General features: G+C 23.7%; 1 protein-coding gene across 1 annotated transcript in view; it reads right to left on the bottom strand.

Moving 5' to 3' along the window:
* LOC119666533 (serine-rich adhesin for platelets-like) overlaps window positions 1-5,554 on the bottom strand; it is a 378,359-nt gene that overhangs the window by 209,876 nt on the left and 162,929 nt on the right. The gene's annotated exons all lie outside the window — the stretch shown is intronic.

Below are 5,554 nucleotides of genomic sequence, written 5' to 3'. Positions count from 1 at the left end.
ATAGAATTTCCTTATAAACATATATATATATATCTAAATATATATATATAAAGTAACCAATATAAATTTTGTTTACTTAAGCTGATAAACTTTAATATGCAGATAAAAATTGGTAATATATAAAATGCATATGTATATGTATATGAATACAATTTTTTACATTAGCTTTTAAGGTATTTAAAAATACGAAATATTAAAAACCTTTGCTAAAATTTACAAATTTTGTATCGTTTTCATGTAGTTTATAAGAAAAATTTGTATGTTGTTTTTTATTTAATTGAACCCAAAATATTCAAGTCAAAAAATATTTGAAACAGAGCGTAAAATGCCATAATGTTTTCTTTTATTTAATTAGTATAATTTTTGTTATAAAGAAAAGTCCATGAAACTTGGTGGTACGCATGGCGCTATTGCTAAAATGTATCCAAAAAAAGAAATGCGAAAAAAAAATTTATAAATATTAATTATTATTATGAAATATACTATTTATTTTATAATTTTCAAGAAAAAAAAATATACAAGTAATCAAAACTGTTATACGATAAGTTATAGCTTGCAAAAATAATATATGTATTTTCTATACAATTAATTACTTGTATGCTTTACAGTCACCTTTCAGCTATCATATATTTATCTATATACATATACCCACTTTGTAAACATTTGCTAAAGCTATTGTTTTAACTATATTTTATGCATTAAACTATTGATATTATTATAATATGTAAAGACAGAGTGCTATTTATTATCTTTCATAATTTGTGTTTCGTTCTGAAAGACTGATAACAATATTTTTCTAAATTAAATCAGTTTTAAATTTATTTAAAAGTTGTGTTTAGTATACCGCTTTTAAAATGTTTGTCACTGTAATCACTTATTGTAAAAATTTATAATATATATAAATTAAATAAGAATGTTTGTTTAAAGTATGCGCTCTGTTTTTATCTTTCACCATTACACTGTTCTCAGCTTCTGTTTCGAATTTTAAGTAAATTTTTTTTATAACATATTTTAAAGAAAAAAATAATTAAGTAGTAAAACTTATAATAAAAGAAATATATATACGTATATATATAATAATATCCTAGTCAAAATAAAACCAACCCGACTTTATTTTATAATACCAAGTAAATTTTCATGCAAATATTTTCAAATTAGTGCCAGCACATTATAAAACGTTATGATCGCGCATAATATAACATCCCAACAGTGAGCACAACTCAAATATGCGCTTTGAAGAAGTTGTGAAGCGCATCCCTCTCCTTGCAGATAATGCAACTTTTTACATTGCCATGTCATTGGAAAAGTATGCGCTTCGACCTCGCTATACACGAAGCGTTTTAAATGCGCTTTAAATAATCATTTACAAAGCGTATTAGAAGCGCTTGGTATTTCTAGCATATAGACCTCCAAAGTGCTATAAAAAAACACAGATTGGCAAAGAGAGCGATGCGCTTTATTAGTGCACTGTACAAAATGCATTAAATATTTTTGTTGGGATAAAATAAATTTGATGTTTATGTGCAAAATTAGTAATTGAAATTGTTTTTCTACCAATCCGATATTTTAGATATTATAAGAAAATATTTTTTCTTTTCAATATAATATTTTATAAATATAAATCAATATTATTAAATAAATACCAGCTTTTAAAATTTTTTAACACTAATTTCACTTACAATCTTTGTTAAATGCATTTATTTGTATTTTATTTTATTAAATGTTTACAGTATTTGTATGTTTAAAGAATTAATAATCATAACGTTTATTTTTATCAGTAAAAATAACTTCAGTGAAGTTTAATTAAATTTTTTTTGTAATGAAAAGCATATTTCGTATTGCTCAATAAATTTAACATAATTTAAAACATATCTTTTAATATTGAAATAGTTTAAAATATTTCACTTTAAAATGTTTTCCTGTTATAAACATTATTCATCAAACAATTTCAATTATTATAGTTTTTTTTATATAATAGAAAACTCATAATCGTATGCAATATTAAAAAAAAAATTAATAAATAAATTTATACAAATTATACAAGCAATTTTCAAAAATTTTGTATCTTTTTAAGAAAAGTAAAATAAACTTAAAACAAAAATATATGTAATAAAAAATTTATAACATAGAAAACCTTATTAAAAACATATAATATTTTAGAAGTTTAAAAAATAAAATAAAATAAAAATGATATATTAAAATGGAATATATGCGTTTAAATTATTAGATCATATTCGTCTTTCTTTCCTTCCTTTCCTATCATTATTGGTACTGACTTAAATAAAATTGTGTTGTACCTTGTCCAACATTACCATTATATTTTATAATTGGAATTTGAAGGCTAATGTGTTAAAAATAAAAACACTGTTTGTAAATTATAATTAAGTCTATTGCATTATTATTATTTCTACACAAAAGTTTTCCACTGGATTCTATTTTGTGCTATTGCTCTGCTCTCAACTCATTAAACGTTTTGTCTCTCTTCTGTTAAACTGTCCTTCTCCAGATTATTGCTGGTCTGCCTTTGCGCCTAGTCCCCTGGGGTTCCAGGTAAGTGCAGCATGCGCGATATCTTCATAAGACTTAGGCAGTGTGTGTCCAATCCAAACATACTTCTTTCTTTTTATCTGTTGCATAAGATTATATATTTTTCGAAATTATCAGAAATAATAAATTTAAAAAATATACTAATGAAAGTTTGCGCTAGCATTAAATAAATCGAATTATAAAGCTTAAATGCACAAGAGAACGCTTTTGTTGTTGTTGTTTAATATTTTTTTGCTTGTAATACACACAATATATATTAATACAATTAACATACAATATATTGAAAAAATAGCAATATGGAATAGTAGAAGTAATATATGAGATAAGGATAACAGTAGGAAATAATGACAGACTAAGTATTAATCCAAGTCTATTGAATTAGATACAGCATAAAATTGTTATTACAATTTTTAAATTTTGAAAACATGGCAGATGTTTTGTGCTGCCAGCACTTTAAGTGTATAGAATATACTAAGCATTACTGCCATGGATTTTCTAATGTCAGATGGGAATAGGAATTTTCAACCTGCAAGTCTACTTCTAGTTAAGACCAAATATAAAGAGTCAGATATAATGTGACTAGAGGCCTAAGCATAGTCAACATGATGACCCGTAAGATAGCCTACCATTAACCTCAGTTCTACGGAGAAATGATACATTACCGTAGTTATAAATGAAAAACATCTTTCTACCATGTCGAAATGCCGAGCCAATTCACAGTGAGACTCCAACCCATAAAATTAAGTATTTGATTCTCCAGTCCTTGCCTGATGATCCCGCGGTGTCATTACGATTGATTCCTGTACGGGTAGGCATCGAACAAAGGACTGTCAGTTGCTGTAGCATGTATAAGTAATCCATCAAGATACTTGAAGAGAAATTCTACGAAGACAACGCATTGATTGTTGTTTATCTGGTGCACCAACTCCGAAAGACCTCTGTGCCAACTCTTTGCTTAGCATGCGAACTGTCAGTTATAGTACAAGATCAGTTTTGGTTCTAAAAATGAAGTATCATTTTTCCAATCCGTATGATTTAGAATGAGAACTCAAATTTCCTGACGAATTTTTTCGGTTCTTAGATAAAAAAGAATAACTTCGCTTGATTTAAAAAAAATGTAATCTCATGTAATCATCAGTTAAAATAAAAGTTATTGGAAATCGTATTACTCTAAGTAATAAAGCAGCATGCCGAAAATTAAGGCGAAAGTGAGAATCGTTTCTGTGCGTTCAAATTTTTTGGAAATGTTTAAGACGTTTCAAAAATATCTTTTGTAATACATTCTTATTTGTGTTCATTATTTTTGACGCTATAAAATCCCAATTTGTTCAGTTTGAGGTAATTGTTTATGTGATATATGTATCATTATTCTTTATTTTTAAATTTGTTATTAAATGTTTTCATCCCTGTTTAGAGCTTTGTCAGTTACTAGTATTTATTACTGCATATATGGATATAGCCAGAGATGGAGGATTGGAAAATGTAACCTCTTTTCTTCGCCCTATAGGTGTGAAGAACATATTATTTTAATATCGTTGTTTCTTCTGGTTCATCAACTAAATAGAAATGTTTTGTTTACATTTTCAAATTCAAATGCGCTTTTTAATATTTTATTATGATATTGTATGCATTTCACATTTCACATTTTCTTAATAATTTTATTTTACTTATTGGGTCTGCTTATTAATGGCTGTGAAAAATCACGACCATTTATTAAGAACAATGCATTTGAAGCAATGAATTTATATTGATTTGGATTTGGATCCCATTTTTACTAACCTGTCTTAAAAGATAGTATATTCTGGTACACAATTTTTTACATTAATATTCGAAATATTTTTAAAAAACATGTACCTCTATTTCATACTTTAATATTAGTAAATAAAAACCTGTATTTTTTTTTAAGAATCTGAGTTTATTTTTACATTTATATACTTTTCAAAATTTTTTGTTTCCCCATATTTTTCAATGTAGCAAAAAGATAATACACATATTAATTATGAGTTACATATTCGCTTAAAAGTACTCCATAATTCTTTTATAACTAAAATTATGCTAAACGTATATTTCACAATGTTTAAATATGTATGTGTAATAGATTTTAAATATTTTTATTTTTTATGTAAGCATGAAAATTCACAAAAAACCACTACATAAAGCTACAAATTTGATTACTAATTTTTTTTGTTTTTGTTTATAACAGTGAATTTTATTTTATATTTGCAAATATTTTTGCATTTTTATTTTATATTTATATATATTTTTTATTTTACGTATAGTTTAGAACTTATAATTTAAATATAATTTAACATATATGAAATAAAAAAATCAGTACAACTAATAAATTCTGCTAATATATAAAATTAAATTTAAAACTAATTTAAAGCAAAAAAATTCGTTTAAAACTATTTTAAAATATAATTACAATAATATTTTAATTATACATAAATATTTTAAAGATTAAAATTATCACAGGGTATTAATATAAAATTTTTTTAATTTTGCATATACATACATTCAATTAAGTATTTTAATTGTGTTCTTGTCATACAAAACTAAAAATATTTTATTAACTTAATTTAAGTTACAAAATATTTTGTTTAATTTTATATATAAATTCTACACAAAATTTTTTTATTTTTTCAAAAAAAATTTCATGAAATATAAAAATAATTAGCATATGGATTTTAAACAAAATATTTTTTGAATTATTTATGTTTCTCTTTTTATTTAGAAAAAGTAAAAACTTTAAATAATATTAGATAAAAATAATTAACTAAAAATTGATTTAAACAATTTTGTTTAAATTTATCTAAATTTCTTTGTTTAGTCATGTAATCAAATAATTTATATCTGAAATAAATTGCACCATGTCCCAGCTTTTTCCATTGGTTATGTAAAAATATGTATGTACTTAATTTTTAATTACTTTTAATATTTTAATTATTTTTATAATTTCTATAATTTTATTTAAATTTATTTTTATTATTCATTTAATTTTAATAAT

The sequence above is a fragment of the Teleopsis dalmanni genome, chromosome 1 (assembly GCF_002237135.1).
Source record: "Teleopsis dalmanni isolate 2A chromosome 1, ASM223713v2, whole genome shotgun sequence".
In the NCBI taxonomy this organism is placed as follows: Eukaryota; Metazoa; Arthropoda; class Insecta; order Diptera; family Diopsidae; genus Teleopsis; species Teleopsis dalmanni.
The sequence above is the reverse complement of the archived record's forward strand: the minus strand, read 5'-3'. Positions and strand labels throughout refer to the sequence as shown.